Below are 18676 nucleotides of genomic sequence, written 5' to 3'. Positions count from 1 at the left end.
ACATCTCTCATAAGAGCTCCTGCTGGAGATGTTTGAGTATTTGAACATTCAGCAAAACAAAATAAATTTAACATTGTTTTTTGTTTGGAAGACTCCTGTCAATGTGTTTACTGCTGAAAGGAATTAGGAGTCTTATTTTTTTTTTCCTGAAAAGGGTGAAAAAGGAAGAAAGAAAGGCAAAAAATAAATGCTTATTGTAAAGGGAAAAGAAGTCAACATCTGACTAAACTTGTTTTGTAAGTGCTGAAATAAGCAGTTCCTCAAAGGATGAGTTTCTTTAATAGAATGGTGTATAAATGCTCATATAAGTGCTAATATCATGACCTAAGCTGCTAGGGAGCTTAGACTGCTAATAGAAGTATATATACATTTATTTGGTTGTAATATATTATGATTCAATTTGGTATGGAAACGAGAAGTGTTTAAGTATCTCATCATTTCTCATTCCAGTAACAGAGTCAGCACCCCTGTTGTTTGTGGTAGTTAGAATTATAAAGCTAAATGTTTTCTGGACTGAGATGTCTCAAATTTTATGACCATATGGAGTTTTTAAATACTATTTTTCCATTGTTATCTTCATATATCGCAATGCCAATAGTACCATTTCTATCAGCAATTAAAGTTTTTACTCTTACTTAATTCAGTTAAGAGTTTGTTTTATGCAAATTTTCTCTGTAGAAAGCTTTAAGTTTAGACTTCATATTAAATTAGCAAGATAATTACTGTTTATGGTGAAATATAACATCCATTTCAATACAGAATCACAGAATCATAGAATCGTAAAACCATAGAATGGTTATGGTTGGAAAGCACCTTACAATCATCTAGTTCCAATCCCTCCGCCATGGGCAGGGATGCCTCACTCTAGACCAGTTGCTCCAAGCCCCAACCAATCTGGCCTTGAACACTGCCAGGGGTGAAGCATTTACCACTTCTCTGGGCAACCTGCTCCAGTGCCTCACCACCTTCACAGTAAAGAACTTCTTCCTTATATCCAAACTGAACTGCTTCTGTTTAAATTTGAACACATATATAGCATTGATAGAAAGAATGGCAACATGAGCAAGTACTTGAATAGACTGTTTTCTGTATAACAATGGTTTTTCCTCTAAAAGAAGTCAAATTGGAAAAAATCTGTTATTGTGATGAATGGAACTAACATAACGTTGATGGCTACCTGACTTCCCAAAGGTTAAAAAGAGCAGATTTGGTAAAAGATGTTTGTTGACAGAAATTACTGTTGGGGTCAATGGTGCATTTTGAGAATAAAAGTAATCTGTGTGATGGCAGAACGTGCATGCCCCGTTATAAAGTTTGCCATGGTTGCTCTGAGTGCTTAAATGGATGATATCCTAACTTCTGTGCTAAGGCTGACAACGATGAGTCAAATATGTATTGTACACACAAAGATGCTTGCTCATGTTATGAAATATATGTTATTATCATGGTCTAAGCCATCACAGTCTTGTGAGCTATTTCAATGTAATAGACAGCATAATTTTATATTAAATACCGCCAACTGCATGTCAAGTTAGATGAAAATATCTAAACTGGTAAAACAGACAAACATAGTCATGCATAGAATGATCAGTTAATCTTGATGCACTTTTAGAGTATATTATGTTCCTTTATTATTTTATTCACTTATGAAAGTAATCATGTTATCATTTGCAGAACTCTATTTGGCTAGTTCTAGTGTTTTATTAAATGTGAACTTAGGGATAGTTTTAGAAATGTGACCATACTGTAATGTAACGTATCAACACACCACACTGTGATTCTAACTCATTAAAAGTCATTATGTAGGAAGGGTTCTTTTCATCAGCTTTATCTGTCCTTACATGTAAAACCATATATGTGGTAAGATTGTAAAACTTCCTTGCTTGAACCCTCATTTTGATAAGAAGCAGTATTCATATATGTGTAGGACAATGAAAAGATATGAATTCCAATGCCTTGATATAGAAGTATGTAAACTCATACCTAAGTTATACTAAATAGATTTACAATGCAAGAATAATGTAAGTTTAATGTACCTGATCTATGTAGAAACACAACCTATGGTTCTATTTCAAAAGTAGATGTGTATGTTAAGATTTCCAGGAATGGTTTTAAACTGATTTGAAATAATCATTATGAAGAAAAATAAATGTTTTAACCCCATAAGCAAATATATTAAAATATCTGTAAAATACATACTTATGTATTCATTTAATAACTAAAAATATTAAAATTAGAAATATATGAATATATATAATACATTAAAATTCTTTAGTCATGTTCAATCACCACAACTGTAAACTTGGCCTAACAAATATATACAGGATTGAACATTTCCTTTCTTCATTCATAAGCATTTATTCACATATAATCTATTTTTTATAATTTATCAATCACATAATTACCATCCTCCCCCAGAAGAAGTGTTTTAGAGATAACCATTGCAAAAATAACAGTGCTAATATTAGAAGAACTTCAAATTTCACTGACTTTACCTTCTTGTGTGTTTTTCCTTTGGTTTACTTGCATAACAGTGTAAACCCAGTGTTGAGTTTGTAGCTGTGTTACCGGATGACTAAACTCCCATTTGTGTTCCTGCTCTTGCATTGCTGTCTTGCTGGCATCTGTAAAATTACATGTTGAACTGTGCCATAGACTGCCTCAGTAGACCTAGAATAAAACAGAAAAGCCCTGGAACTTCCAACAGTATGGCAAAAGAAAGTTTTCTTCCCCTAACTAGTCAGGACAGCCTCACTAAAGAAGGAGAGCCTTTACTGGCTGTCTTCCTTCTCACAGAGGAATCTCTGAAGTCTTCCTAAAGGAGATTAAAAAATTTTGTGATAATTTCTCTAGGACAACATATACAAGCATATCTTCTCTATTGAACTCATGCCTTAAACAGAAGCTAGGTTTACGTTTCTAGATTTCAATAATATAGAAACTTTCTGGACTCTGCAAATCACAATATAGAAACACTACCATTTCAGTAAAGGGTTTGTTTGGCTATAGCAGAAACATGCAATCCTCTTCTTCCTACAAATACTCAGAAACTTTCATATTTACTTGAAATTCTGTTTCAATATATCGCAGAGCTATACAACTTTTTTTCTATTTTCTTTTCTGAAGTCTTTCTCTTTCCAATTTAGCATGCATAATGCTTGTAAGTTGTATTCAGTGAAAATGAAAAGCTTTACGTCTCTGAGACTCATTACTATGTAAATGAGCTAAGAAGCGTGTACAATGCAAAGCAGAGGCTATAAAAAGTAAAATGGAGTTTAGTTTACCAATATTTTGCAAGTGTTTTAACAGCTTGCACAATTAAGTTTGCAACTATGGTGAATTAGATTGTGTGTGTATTTTTATCTGTTTGATTGACAATTTTTTTCCTTTGTTTAGCTCTGATTACTTTTTCGGGTTACTTTCAAGTTGGAGATTTACATTTACTAGTCATCATGTATTGTTGCTATCCTATATCACATGAAGATATATATCCATATGTCCAGTTGCTTGGTTGTCGAGGACTAGTGAACAGAGAGGAAGTAAATGAGCTTATTAAAATCCAAAATAATGTCCGCGAAATCTATGTCTGGAAGAAACTGCATTTCCCAGCTAACACATTTTGAGGGAAAATTATTAGATAATGAGAACTATCATGGAATCGTAGAATAGTTTGGGCTGGAAGGGACCTTCAAACACCATCTAGTCCAACACCCCTGCAATGAGCAGGGACATCTTCAACTAGATCAGGTTGCCCAAAACCACATTCAGCCTGGTCTTGAATGTCTCCAAGGATGGGGAATAGTGCATCTACCACCTCTCTGGGACACCCCATACAATATTTTACCTCTCCCACTGTAAAAAATTTCTTCCTTACGTCTGACACAGTACTAGGCATGTGCCAAAGTTGAACTATAGGGAATCAATAACATTAAAGTCAAGTTATATTAGGCCCCACTGTGATCTCATGGGATGCCATGTATACAAGCTGGTATTTTTTGTTGCAGTCTTTTTAATTCGTTTATGCTGTGCACCTAAGACCTCTTTCAGATATAGTTCTAAATCTCTTACAAAACTTTTGATATGTTGCATGTTTTGCACACTATCATTTGTTGTGAAGCTATTTTAGCATCCCCTAGGTACGCTTTTACAATAAAACATTGTTTTATCTAGTTCTGTTCAAATATGTTAGTCTAATATCAAATCAACCTCACTTTTTTCCTGGTATGAAAAAATTGTCTAAATATTTTGAATCACTATCACTGTATGTAACACTATAAGCTGTAAGCTACTCCTCTCCTATCTAGCAAAAAAATCAAACCAACAAACAAACAAGAACTAGAAAAGAGTTACGTGCTTCTGCAAAGCCCATGTCTGAAATACTTCACTAGTAGCAAGATTCCTTTCACATGCTTTGTCTCACAACTGACCTAATTTGTCACGAAAGCTGAGACAACAAGTAGCATTTAGAGTTGCATAAGGGACTGGAGACCCTTACAAAGGAGAATGACATCTAAAACTCACAGGGAACTTCATGGCTTGCAACTGTGGCATTGTGTCACAAGGGGAAAAGATCTCTTACCAAAAATGTTGCTCTTGATACCGAATGCAACAGTCCCATCTTTTGGAGACTGAGTGTCCTGGGTTCAGCAGTAGTAGTCATTTTTCTCATTCTTAGTAGCTGGGGCAGTGCTGTGTTTTTGACTTTCAGCCTGGGAACAGTGCTGATAACACCGATGTTTTTAGTTGCTGCTCAGTAATGTTTAGTCTGACCAAGGACTTTCTGAGTCTCACGCTCTGCCAGGAAGGAGAGGAACCTGGGAGGAAGCAGAGACAGGACACCTGACCCAAACTAGCTAAAAAGGTATTCCATACCACAGCATGTCATGCCAGTATATAAACTGGAGGCAGTTACCTGGAAGGGCTAGATGACTGCTTGGGTTGGGCTAGATATGGGTCGGCGGGTGGTGAGCGGTTGTATTCTCTTCCCTTGTTATTTTCCTTATTGTTATTATAATTGGTGATAGCAGCAGTGGTTTTTGTTATCCCTTAGTTACTGGACTGGACTGTTCTTATCTCAACCCATGGGAGTTACATTCTTTCAATTCTCCTCCCCATCTTTCTGGAGGGGGTGGGGGGGAGTGTGAGAGAACAGCTGCATGGTTCTGGGTTGCTGGCTGGGCTTAAACCACAACACTGAGAAAGAGAATGTTTAAGGCCTAGGGAAGATTCCTCTATTAATAAAGAATGCCCATCACCCAAAACTTTTCTCATAAAATTTTACAACTACCAGCTGAAGCCCTGTTATCTATTTTCACATTCTGGTTTAAAATAGTAATGAAACAGTTCAGAGGTATCTGGACATCAGTAGTTCAAATTGAACACTTATTGTATTCAGACCATATAGGAAGTCTAGGGGAGCATAGTGAACAAGGAAACTGCATATTGCAGAAGGCTTATACATTTTCAGAGCTTGAAATGTCTTCAGTTTTGAAACTAAATGCTTGGCAAGACTTGGCAAGATGAAATATGGTAGAAACAGTTTAAAGGATGGAATGAAATGACTGAATTTGATGTGGTGCATTTTGTAGCTTGTGTGGCTGTTTCTTTCCAGGCTCAAAGTCTAGCCTCTAGTACAAGTCGTACACGCTCTGCACATTTTTTTTTTTTTTTTTTTGAGGAACTGACTCAGGTATCTGTATTGCCCTTGGAATAAAAGGAAAACAGTTAGTTTGTTGATGGCAGGGGTTAGTTCAGATGACATGACAGGAAAGAACCGAGAATGATACTTTTCTATATTTACCTGCTGTGCTTGCTGTGAGGCTTTTTAATTTGCCTTGAAATAAGGCCGCATATATAAAATATATATATAATATATAACATATATAAAATGATTTTATGACCATTATGCTTGTACTTGGCATATAATAGTATATGTTTAACTCAAAAAGTAATCCCAGTTCCAGGGAGAATGGCTTTGAGGAATTCTTAGAGTTAGCAGCATGAAATTGTTATGTATGTCTAATTGCATATATATAATAAATACATATAAATATGCACACAGAACATTTCAGTACATATTTTTTACCATTCTTCAATAGAAATTAATATAATTTCGATAGGACACTATATATGAATAGCAGAAAATTGTATGAAAAAAAGAAAAAGTGTGAATAACATCTGCCAGGTACGTGGGTATCATTAGTGGAAAACAATATCTGAGTCCATTCATATATGACTCTGTTCCTTATTTGAAAAAGTGGCTGGCATATTTTTATTTGAAGCTGTCACTAAATGATGTTTAAAAATTTAGCATGTATAAATATTTTATTAGAGCTCCTGAAGTCTCCTTATCTTGGTCCTGAGGAAATATTAGTTACTAATTTGAAAAAATATTCCATAAAAGGACTTCTTAAATAAATTCAAAAGTACATATTGTTTCAGGGAAGGCAAACGTCAGTACTAATTGGTCTTTACAGTGTTTCTCAAACACAGACTAAGGGCAAACAAATTAAATATTTTTTTTCATGCTGTCAAGGCTTCAAAGCAATTTATAGTTCATCTTAAGAAATGCTTAGATTTTTTAGTTACTCCTTTGTGCTTCGATTTTCGAATCATACTCAATTCGAAGGTGTGTAGAGCCTTTATGTGAAATTTAACCTACATGCCGTCATAAATGCATATTTTTTAGAAATTTACATTCACTTAATACATGCAAGGAAAGGATTTGAAAAGATATTTTCTATCTCTGTTCAAATTCTTACCTCAGAAATACAGGAAAACTAGACTGAAAGGTGTAATACTGAAAAAAATTATGAAAACCAAACAAGAACAGCAACAGAAGTTCTACTTGACATCCAGAAAAAAGTTAGAAAATGTATTCAGGGAAACAGAGCCCTAACATACGATAAAAATGGATCTTTAACATAAGCAGGTTATTTCACATGGTTTTTGACCAGAACTTTTACTGTGTTTTGAAAATCATTTTACAATAGTATTTTGATACTAAACAGTTCCATGAAGATTGTTGTTCAATAAAATGCATGATATATCAATGGATTTAAGTCTGAGTTCTAAGAAACACTCTTTAGAAGACACATTTAAAATCTGCATTAGAACCTTAAAATTCACTGTAATACTGTCAGTAATATTTGTTACCTGAACAGTTAACGGAACAGCTGTGAACATATTTCACAATTTCTATGCTTAATATGCAGCATATTTAAATACAGTAAAAACACACAGTGAAAGTATATTTGTGTGTTTATGTAAATGCTGAACTTACAGTGGTCGTTACCCTGTTATATTTTGGTTTGTCATTTATGATTCTTAAGGCAAAAACTGCCTAATTGAAATATCGACTGCATTATGTGGTAATGCACTATGCATTACCACAGCTGCATTACCTTGTGGAAATTCACTATTAAAACATAATAAGGTTTCTTTCCTTTGGTACTGTTTGTTTATTTTTTGGCAGTTAGATTTGAGCTGGATCAGCTTCCTAAAGGAGTTCAGCTCTAGTCTCTAAAATGTGACTATTGGCAGAGGGGAGAGGGTGAAACCAAGGAGACTGAGCATAGTGAAGGAGACTGGTTTCACTGTGTGTTGGATATAGATGACATTAAGCTGAGATGGAATTACACGCCTTATTACTTGCACTTGATGGAACTCACCTCTGATTCCAGGTCAACACCCACCATATGATGGCAGCCTGCATTTTGCAAAGTGTAGATTAAACATGACAACGACTTGTATTAGCTATTCTACTATACAGTTCTTTTCCTTCATGTTAGTAAGATAAATATTTACTACAGTAAAGCATTTTTCAGCCCAGTACATCTGTTTGTTAGCAAGTGAAATGTGAAGAGGAAACTATTTGTTTATTTTGCTTTACCTCTCATGAGAGTGCACATTTTTGAGCAGAAAAGACTCAGCTTCAGTGAAATGCTGAAAGTCCTGGTGAACTGAATACTTCACATCTCATAAATTACTTCTCTGATGCAAAATAAATATATAATGATTTCTTCAAAAAGAGTGACTTCAATAGTTTGTTGGATACGGGGCCAAGTATAGAAGATAATAATCGTAAGATGTTAATATAGCTTGATACAGAGTAATTAAAAAGTTTCTCTGTACTATCTGCTTCCTCATGATTAAAGAAATGACCTGTGTATTGATAGAATGTAATTCTAATAATTTTAATTTTGGACACTTAAAGTAGGTAATATAATTTTAAAATTTCTTCTTTTTATTAGAGTGAATGACTAGTCTGTTATCAGTACATCGATTTATTTTGCAATGTCATACAGTACCCAAATACAATGTATAATTAGATCAGAGCTTTTCAAGGAGTAAAACGAGATACAAGTGTCCACTTGAGAATAAATGGATCTTCCCCATGAGTAATTCAGTCTTCTGGTCTTATTCTACAATTTCAGTTCTAAAAATGTATATATTTTTTTTAATATATCATAAGAGAGACAATAGTACAGACACCGTTTATCTTTCAGGGAAGGAATGCATAAAAGTCCTTTTATTTTGCTTGACCTTACAACAGATGACCATCTGGATAACTGCTGTGCATGGTGCCAAAAAAACCGTTAGCCACTAAAATAAATAAATAAATGTAATTAAAATGAAAAGCTGCCAAGAGTGTGTAATCACAGGTCTCAGAGTCAAATCTACAGATACAGGTCAAATATTGATTGTCAAGAAGCTCAGCTTGCAGAAGTGTCATGTACTAGGAGGGAGAACACCCGCACTGTTTGATGTTCCTTACTCACATAAACACTTTGCACTCAGTTTTATCTAACTATTACCTGATTGAGGGGGTAAGGAGTGTGAATGCCATTTCTGCCAATGTTACTGTTATAGGCAGATGATTTACACAGTAATTTAACTTATGTTCTTGCTTTGCTCATCAACTTAGTTCAGTTCTCATGATTACAGTAGGAATTGCAAGTCCCTGAAACCATTGAAAAACAGGCCATAATTCCTCTGATCCTTGTCTGCTTACCTGCAGTAATACTGTAAGGTAAAATAAGTGGAAATGCTGCAGCTTTAGAAAGCTTCCGGACACCCTGGGTAAAGCGCTGTAAAACCGTTGTCCTGGGTTCAGCAGTAGCAGTCATTTTTCTCCTTCTTGGTAGCTGGTGCAGTACTGTTTTTGACTTCCAGCCTGGGAACAGTGCTGATAACACCAATGTTTTTAGTTGCTGCTCAGTAATGTTTAGTCTGACCAAGGACTTTCTGAGTCTCACGCTCTGCCAGGAAGGAGAGGAACCTGGGAGGAAGCAGAGACAGGACACCTGACCCAAACTAGCTAAAAAGGTATTCCATACCACAGCATGTCATGCCAGTATATAAACTGGAGGCAGTTACCTGGAAGGGCTAGATGACTGCTTGGGTTGGGCTAGATATGGGTCGGCGGGTGGTGAGCGGTTGTATTCTCTTCCCTTGTTATTTTCCTTATTGTTATTATAATTGGTGATAGCAGCAGTGGTTTTTGTTATCCCTTAGTTACTGGACTGGACTGTTCTTATCTCAACCCATGGGAGTTACATTCTTTCAATTCTCCTCCCTATCCCTCCGGGAGCAGGGGGAGGAAGGGGGCGGGGGGAGTGAGTGAGTGGCTGCGTGGTTTTGGGTTGCTGGCTGGGCTTAAACCACTACAAAAAAATAAATACAGATAATGTATGAAACAAGTGAATCCTTATTTTACTTTCACTATGTGATAACCACAGAATCATAAAATACCAGGTTTGAAATAAACCTCAAGGGTCATCTGGTCCAACCTTTCTAGGCAAAAGCATCATCTAGGCAAGACAGCTCAACACCCTATCGAGCCAAATTTTAGAAGTGTCTAATGCTGGGGAATCCACCAGTTCCCTAGGGAGATTATTCTAATGACTGGTTGCCTGCATTGTGAAAAATTTTCCTCTTGTGTCCATTTGGAATATTCCCGTTGTACCCATTGTAACCATTACCCCTTGTCTTTTCCATGTGACTTCTTGTAAAAAGGAGTCTTTATGCTCTTTGTAGCCACCCGTTAAACACTGGAACATGTAGACAGGTGGATCCCATCCCTCCCTAACAGGCAATAGTCATCAAAGCATTTTTCTTTTTTTTCTGTCATAAAAGCCAAAACTTGACAGCAGCAGCCCCGAAGCCAGAAGTTGATTTGTATTATACATCTATTTCTTTTTTTCAGTCTTTTCTCTTAACTGGTAAAATGAAAGAATAGATAACTTGGGTAGCAATATTTTTTACTTGCACCTCCAAGACTTTGCAGCCTTTCTTGATTCCGCCCAGGTTCAGGCTTGTGGTGTCATCATTCATGCCTACATGGCAGAGTAGCATAGATAGTAGTCTGTGCTCTTGACAAGTTGCGTCACCCTCTCAGCAACATTTTGGACCTTAGCTCTTTGAAGGCAGCAAACCTCTCGTAAATCCCTGTCAGGCTGTCAGACGGGTGCCTCAGTGTATCTTAACCAAGGTTTACCCTCTATGAGTGCTCCTTGTTTCTTTTTACAGTGTCACTGTGTGCTGCTGGTGCAATTTCTGCTTTCAGGCCTTGTTGTGGGTGTCTACAGCTGTTGTATCTGATTTCAGCTGTAATGCTAGAGAGTAGGGACTAAAGTAGAGTCCAGTTTTGTGCACCACACTTTTCTCTGCCCCTTATAATCTAAGAAAAAACACCTGAGATTTAAAAATATTTCTAAGACCATGTGTTATATAATACTCATCTGTTGTCATACAAACTGCTGCCCCTACTTCACTGGCAGGTAGCCCACAGATCAGACTTTGCTTTGTGATAATACAGTGCAGTTTTTGAAAGGTATCTATCTGATTTCATGATTGGGACTTCTGAATTTTTTTAAAATCAGGATACTTTATAAAGTTTTAAATTGACCCAGACTGATACCAGGTGAGGTAAGCAGCATATCTAGTCACAGTAAGGCTCTGGGAATAGCTGAAGAGTAGAACATTCAAGCTTTTGCTACCTATTTGATTCTAGTGGTTTTATTACTTCTATCACTGATAAAATAATAAGGGCTTTAGAATGCATTAAACTAGCTTTTAAGCTCCCTTACTCAGCTGTTACAACATGCTTTAGAATGCATCAAACTAGCTTTTAAGCTCCCTTACTCAGCTGTTACAACATATCTAGTACTGTTTAATGTATTTTTTTATTCCATTTTTGTTCATGTGAAAGGTGTTTTGAAAATGAGCAGAGAAACCTTGAGCTGTTAGAAACAAACTTGCATATAGAATAGTTTGGGTTGGAAGGGACCTGCAAATGCATGAGTAGAGGAGGACTTAATGAAAATTTTTCTCCCTGAGAAGCAAATTCTTTTGGCTCACATGCTTTCAGTCATTCCTGATGTTTCTCCTGACAGTAGCTCAGGTTGTTGCTACTGACTCTATAAGTTTGATTGTTTGGATACCTGTCATGCATAACTGGAGGGTAGTTATAAAAAAAAAACAACACAGGATTAATCAAAGTAGGAATACAATTTTCTGCAACAGCTGTTCAAACCGATGCCTCTGACTGCTGAATCTGATCCAATGAGTCCTCCCAAATTATAAAATAAAGTAATTCTGAAATCAATGGCCAGCCCACTGTAGTTTGTAAGAGGAAAATCTTGGTAATAAAAAATAAAGCACTCATTTTAGAAGCCTGAAAATCATATTTGCTCTGAGAAACTACAACTGCTATTCTGAGTACCTAGGACTCTGTAGAGAGAGGATTATGTTTATAACTGAGTCCTGCTACTATCCGATTCTTTTCAGTGATTTTTAATTCTCTCTTCCTGAAAAAATAATGTTTTTACTGTCAAGAGTTCTGCTTCATTTATGTTCAGCAGAAATTGTGTCCTCACTGTGGGGAGGACTGTTCCTGCAACATCTGTGAAGAATACCTTTCCGGCTGATTGTTTTTCTTCCGGGAGGGATGAGTTCCATTATTTTTGTATATTTTTCTTTTGGCACTGCAGAATCCCCATTAAAAAAAAAAAAAATCTTCATCTAGAGAGTGGCAACAGTGTATCTGAGCAAGAGTAAAAATGAAAAATGGCAGACAATGGAGAGGACAGGATGTAAAATAGATTGATCTAAAATATGTGATTTGTGGGAGAAAATAATCTCATTCTTTTTATGTGCCCACTTTTTATGTGCTCACAGATAGAATACTCCCTGATAATTATATTTTCTTCTTGTAAATGTCCACGTTTCTGTTTTCCTTTGAGAGGTGAAATAATATACCATAGTAAACATGTAGATTTGCCACAGCATTCTAAAGAAATGATAAGGTGCTGCAGAAAAATAGCTAGAGTGGTTGGTTGTTTCAGTTTCTGGAAATGTCAGGCACTTTTATCTCATGATTCAAAGTACCAGCAAATACTCCAGTGTTATTTCTTGATGCAGAAAGGATCTAGGAGAACCTTTCCTGTCCCTTGTTGAGAAAACTAAACCAGAGTTGCCTGAATGTCCTCTGTAGAAGCCTGAAACAGCAAATTTTAAAGGCACAGTGTGATCATTTTCTGAATGTTACAACACATGTTTTTTCATCAGAGAGGCTCTGAACTGCATCCTGGAGACTAATTAATCTTTAGCAGAGTGCAAATTTGCTAAATGTAAGATTTGTTTAATATCTAAAGCTCTTCTGTTTCTATTTGTGTCTGCAGTTTGCTTACTGCCCAAATCATTCTCAATGACACTCAGCCCTTCTTCAGACAAGTCTGATGGAGTTCTATGACACAGGTTGCGTGGGTATTTGGAACTTTTTCCATTCTAACTGCTTGAGATGTACTAATGAGACAACTGAGGAAGCTCTCCCATTAGTGTAAAAAATAAAGGAAACCCTCTCTAAAGGACTTCACTCTACCGAAAAACTAAAAACTGTTAGCTCAGATCTTGAAGAATACTTATAAAAGGGTACTACAAGCTATGAAAGTCAGAAAAAACGTTTGCAGCAGAAGTACATATTTCAAATGTTATTTATAATGACTTGCAGATTTATAGGCTTTGCTGTTCTGATTTACTCTGATGCTTTTTTATTTTAAAACATTTTGAATTAGTGTGTTTTAAAAAGCCATAATAAATATTTGTTGATGTAGTAGCATTCTGGAACTAATGAAAAGTGTAAGAGGACTTATCAGGTGACCAGGATAAAGGTTACTGATATTTCAGAAATCTCAGGGCACATCTAGCCTCTGGTGCCCACTATGCAGACAGAATACTGTGTAGCCCGACTAAAAGCAGGGATTTTAAAAGTAGAGGCTAGACCTAATCTCAGGTAACTGATGGAGGTAGCACAGGGCTTTAAATTGTATTATGATGGTAAATTGCTCTCATGGACATCTTTCAATAGATCTTGATGATAAATGTTGTCATTTGCCAATAGACTCATCTGTAATTTGCCCAGTAGCGCCTTTGCTGAATGCAAAGATATCTTAAATTAGTTAGATATTAATACCATCCTCTGAGACTTTCAATGGAGGAAAGATCTCAGGCACTGTATTAAAATTCTGAGCAGTAGCAAGGCACTTCTCATGCAGAAGTCGCTTAGTCATAAAGAGAAATTGCAGCAGGGAAGAATGAAAGGAAGGTAAACAGATAGCTAGTACCTGATGCTTTCAGCAAATACAGTCTATAACGAGGAGCTTGGCTTTGCAGCAGTACAGCTGAAGAGGTAGTGAAAGCATCGCTGAGGTTTCTGTGGGATGCTGGAGAACAGCGCTTTGTTACTCTTGTCACGATCTACTCAGGTGAAGTGAGCTTAGAGGAGAGGGTGCAGCAGGGTGATGGGCCAAGAAAGGAGACTGTGTCTTGAATACATTATGAGGCATCAAGCAACTGCCTTTGAGAAACAGCCTTTTCAACAGAAACTTTGAAAACATTTCTTTCAGAGTCTGCTCTGCACAGCTGCCCTTACTCCCATTTTCCTCAGCATAATCAAGAACACCTCTGTTGACAGTAAAAATGGCTAAAACTCCTAAAAATGGTTCCTGTATGTATATGGTCACTGTAAGGTTTTTAAGTGTATGTACTCTAGATTCTATCTATCCCTCTACCATAAAGGCTTTTCTTTCTCCTCAGTCATGTACATTTGGCAGAATTATAGAGGATTATGTTCATGGTTAACAGTTTCTCTAGTTTACAGAAGCTTTTTACCCTACAAAATTAGTAAGCAATGGAGACCAGATTGTGAATCTACTTTTGCTAAGAATCGATTTTTGTTATGGGTCTCAGTTCAGGGAAATCCCGCTGGGCATACTAAAGCCCCACTGACTTCAAACTTAGCATATACACAAATGTTTTCTCAAACAGGAGCCAGCATTGGCTCTAACATGACATCTAATTGCTTACTAGTATGACTAAATGGTTCACAATCTGTCCTAAGTGTTCATTGGTGCTTATTTGCCTTGCAGCTCTTACAGCAATGCTTAGACAGCTTGCAAGATCAAGCTCCCATAGCTATAAGATTCTCCTCAGGTCTCTGTTCCTCACAGAGATCAAGGAAGCCTGCTTTAGAGAGAATTTGAAAGGTAGAGCTGCAGTGACATATCTCCTGATATGAAGATATGTTTTCCTACCTAATCTCTTATTACCGTAAAAATTGAAAATAGAATACACATTTTCTCCTCAGTCTCCAAAAGTATGTTTTTATTGGTTTAACCCCTCATTACTGAAAGTGAAATGCTTCCTATAAAGGTAATAATTTGCTTGATTTAATATTTTTGACTTCCTCATTTATAACGTTTTTTGGTTTATAAGTTTCGTATAAATGAGAGAAACAGACCTTTATTACAGCTACAATTTATTCTGTATATTATACACAGTAATTTTGGGGAGAAAAATTTTCTATTTCTTTTCTTATTTTGCAAATTAATATAAGTTTAATAAAGATGTTCACAAATTCCCATTTCTAATTATTTAGTTACCAGTACAATTAATTTCCTTTGAGACTAGTGAGCTAAGAATGCATTAAGTTTTTTTACATTAAATATTTGTGTTGGAGTTTCTGTACTCTGAGTAAATTCTGTTTGGCATCTGTACAGAACAGCATTACTCCAAAGCATTTTATTTTGACTTTAAGGACCACTTTTTTTTTCTTGTTGCTGTTAACCCTTTCTGATTTGTAGAAGATTAATAAAATTTAATAGAATAATTTTAATACTCTGCTTTCATTTTCATTGTTGTAGCCTGAAAATATCTAGAAGGATTGCAGTATATTGTTTTCTTGATCAGTGCTATTCTTAATGTAATTATTTCAGGAAGAGTAATGTTTGATAAACTTCTGAAGAGGTAGGATAAATGGCTCACATTCCTCTATTAGACGATAAATGGCTCATATTCTTCTATTAGATGTCTTCTAACTATTCTGTGAATGATTCCACAGATGAGAACCATTTCAAAAAAAGCCTTTTTTGTATTTCTTTAATATTTTTTCTTTTGATCAAAACCCAAAGCAGTTAGACACAAAAAAGCATTAATGGAAAAGCAACAGAGAGGCTTCTTTGAGTTCATTTACTTGTTTTTTTTGGTTGATTAGGTTACATGTACACAGTTAAATGTGTCATTTATGGCACTATAAGGAAGTTTAAAACATGAAGGTGATGTATGCAACAAGCCACGCAAAAATACAGTTTACCTCCAAAGCAGTGTTCATTCCTTGGGGTCAGGATTTCTACTTGATAACACACAATGCTTCCACTGATGTTTTTGAAGTGTATTTGTATAAAACCTTTAAAATAACTGAGCAAGTCTTTGACTGAAAGACTAACAGAACTAGGATTTCCATTAATCCCCTTCATATTAAGAACAAGTTTTGCACATATTTAGGTGACACAGAAACAGATCAGAAAGCATAAATAGCAACTGGCACCTACTCTTTATGCTTCATCTGTCTGTTGGCAAGATGTTTTGCAGAAGGTCTAGCATGACTGAAAATGTGTCTGTTTCCAATACTAACAGTTTGCCTAATAAAATACTCTATTTCTCCCTACATATTTTGCTACTTTTATGTACTTAGATTTTCACAGCTACAAAGCCTTTGTGTCTTCAGTTATGTGTTAATTCCCTTTGATCTTTTAATCTGACTTCCTGTGGAAATTGTGCTTAGACAAACTTTTTCCGTGGATCAATGCTTTCCTTTTGAATTTATTGATGGTTTCCCTTCAATTTTCATCAGAGTGATTAGAGAGTCAAAGGTAATTATGTTCTTAATCATTTTAGGCAATATTTGGTCAAGCAGATTAGGCAGACCTTGTAAATTCCCTTTCTGAAGAGAAGTTTTGAGAGGTCTTGGAAAAAGTAGCACAGGTACAAAGAAAAAAGCTTCAGTCAGACCTTGTTCCCTGAATACCAAATTCAGTCAAAGTCAAGGTACTAACACATGTGAAGTATTATTTCAACAGCTGGGGTAACAGTTTTAATTGCTTTTCAAGAGGATGTACTATAGAAGGGTAATTTTCATAAATATTTTTCTTTCACAACTGTAGCAGAAGTCATCGTGGCACTCAGAACTACTGAAAGAGCAGAAGAAAAAGATGGTCTTCATAAGCAAACAAATAAGTAAACATGATGACACCTTTGCAAATACATCCTTACTGCTTATGGATTCAAAACATATCCAAACTCTGACTATTTATTGATTTTATAAAATTTTACATAGGTTCAAAATGGCATTATACTAATTATCTTTAATCAGTACTCCAGCTTTAGTTCTGTCATTTGGCATGTAAATATCATTAATCTTGTCAACAACATTTTTTTCTTCAGCTAGAGAAGGTCACTACTTCAGTTGAAATTGAATTTAATTTTGATTTGAAATTTTAATATTTAATGTGTATAAAAAATATGTTAGATAAAAAGATATCTTTTTTTTCTTATTTCATTTTTTATTTTTTGCACCATTTCAAATTTTGACTTTGGAATCCTGAAACTAATGTTTCTCCTAAATTTCTTTAGGTCTTTCTAAGACAGTATTTAACATGGTAGTTGCATCACCTCCATGCTAACCACTGTAACAACTACGACTTTATTTCGGTATGCAGTGAAGAAGAAGGTAATTCCTCCTACATCTTTTCTGCTTTTAACAGTAATGACTCAGCTACCAACTGGAAAGTGGCAAATGCAAAGTTCTCTCCTTCCTCTGCCTGAGGAAGCTTTATTACCAGTCACTCGAGAAAGCAGCCCTATTTCCGTAAATTTTGATAAGGAAATGGAGGCAGGAAAAGATCTGTGGTAGTGTCACTTTGTACAACACAGTTCATTAAGTCATTGTGTCAGTTAACCTTTGGTATGTCACTTCCTCATCATATTTGCTTGATTTTACAGCAAAAAATAATTACAGTATTTGATGAAAAGAAAGACCAAATCAAGTTGTTGCTCCAGCTTTACCAAAGTAGAAAGTAGATTAAATTACATTGCCACATCTAATATTAAACTGCCATTAGATTTGATGTTAGCTAACAGACCAAGTAGAATAAGATGCTTGTAGTGAAATTTCAATGAATGAAACATATTATTAGCATTTTATTGAAATTCATTTTATTCCTTCTGCCTCTTCGTAGAAATGTGTATCTCTGCAACAGTGAGCACAATTGCAGCTAATATTTGTGAGACCTTCAGTATTATGGTAATTAACTTAAATGTTCTTTGTTAATTAAGAATATTTCACATAAAAGGCAACTAAATTACTTTTACCAATTAACTATATCTTTGAAATTTTTGATCAATTATCATAATCAACAAGCATTATGGCAATAAAACAATAAATGAATCTGAAATGCCAACTGGACTGTTTCCAAGGAAAGGGAGTTTGAGTTCTGGAACTCATGATTAGTCTCATGCAAAACCTAACCATGAGGTAACCATCTCTTCTAGATAGCATGGGGTAAGAAGGTAGACTATTGTTTCCTGGGAAAAACTGGGTTTTATTCTGATGAATTTACTGTTATAAATACATAAAGCTTTATGGTGATAGAAGCTCTTTTCATGTCCAGTTCTGAAAAAGTTTACACTGAATCAGAAGTAGAACTGCTCTACAGAAACTGAGGACTCCTGCAACTGTAAGCCATCTAGAACATCATATAAGATTTTAATCAATTAATCAACCAATGGATGGCTGTTCAGCTTTCTACCTCCCTTAATTTTATTAAATAAGAAAGAAGTAAAATCTGTATGTCAGATAAGCAACATCACCAATGTCATGGCTGCTTCAGCTTCAGCTTAATCCTTAAAATGAAACAATGTGGCTTAAATCCCTTCTGCTTTAAACATGGATTTCTATGGGAAATCAATGAGGGCTGAATGCTTTGATCATGCCTTCTTCACTGTGCCTATTCTTCATGTCAGAGATGAGGGGCAGGGAATTCTGAAGTTTTGGCAGCTCTATGTCACCCTAAGTTTATCCTATTCAGGGAAATGCCCATGCTGGACATTCAAGCTGACTTCTAACCTCATTTGCATCAACACAAAAAATACCAGTGATTCTGGCCCCAGAGTCTTCTTCTGCTTTAAAAAGAAAATCAAACAGCATGACTGAACCTGGAAGACTGAACAAATAGCTTCATCTGAATAAAGAAGCACAAAAAGGGAAGAGAAGGTAGCTGAAGCAAAAGCATGTTTTCTTATTTGTGCTTTGCACTTTGACTCCAGTAGATCACATACC

This window comes from Pezoporus flaviventris, unplaced genomic scaffold, assembly GCF_033815535.1.
Source record: "Pezoporus flaviventris isolate CSIRO_AGI_PZ_B2104156 unplaced genomic scaffold, CSIRO_AGI_Pfla_v1 ptg000036l, whole genome shotgun sequence".
NCBI lineage: Eukaryota > Metazoa > Chordata > Aves > Psittaciformes > Psittacidae > Pezoporus > Pezoporus flaviventris.
The sequence above is the reverse complement of the archived record's forward strand: the minus strand, read 5'-3'. Positions refer to the sequence as shown.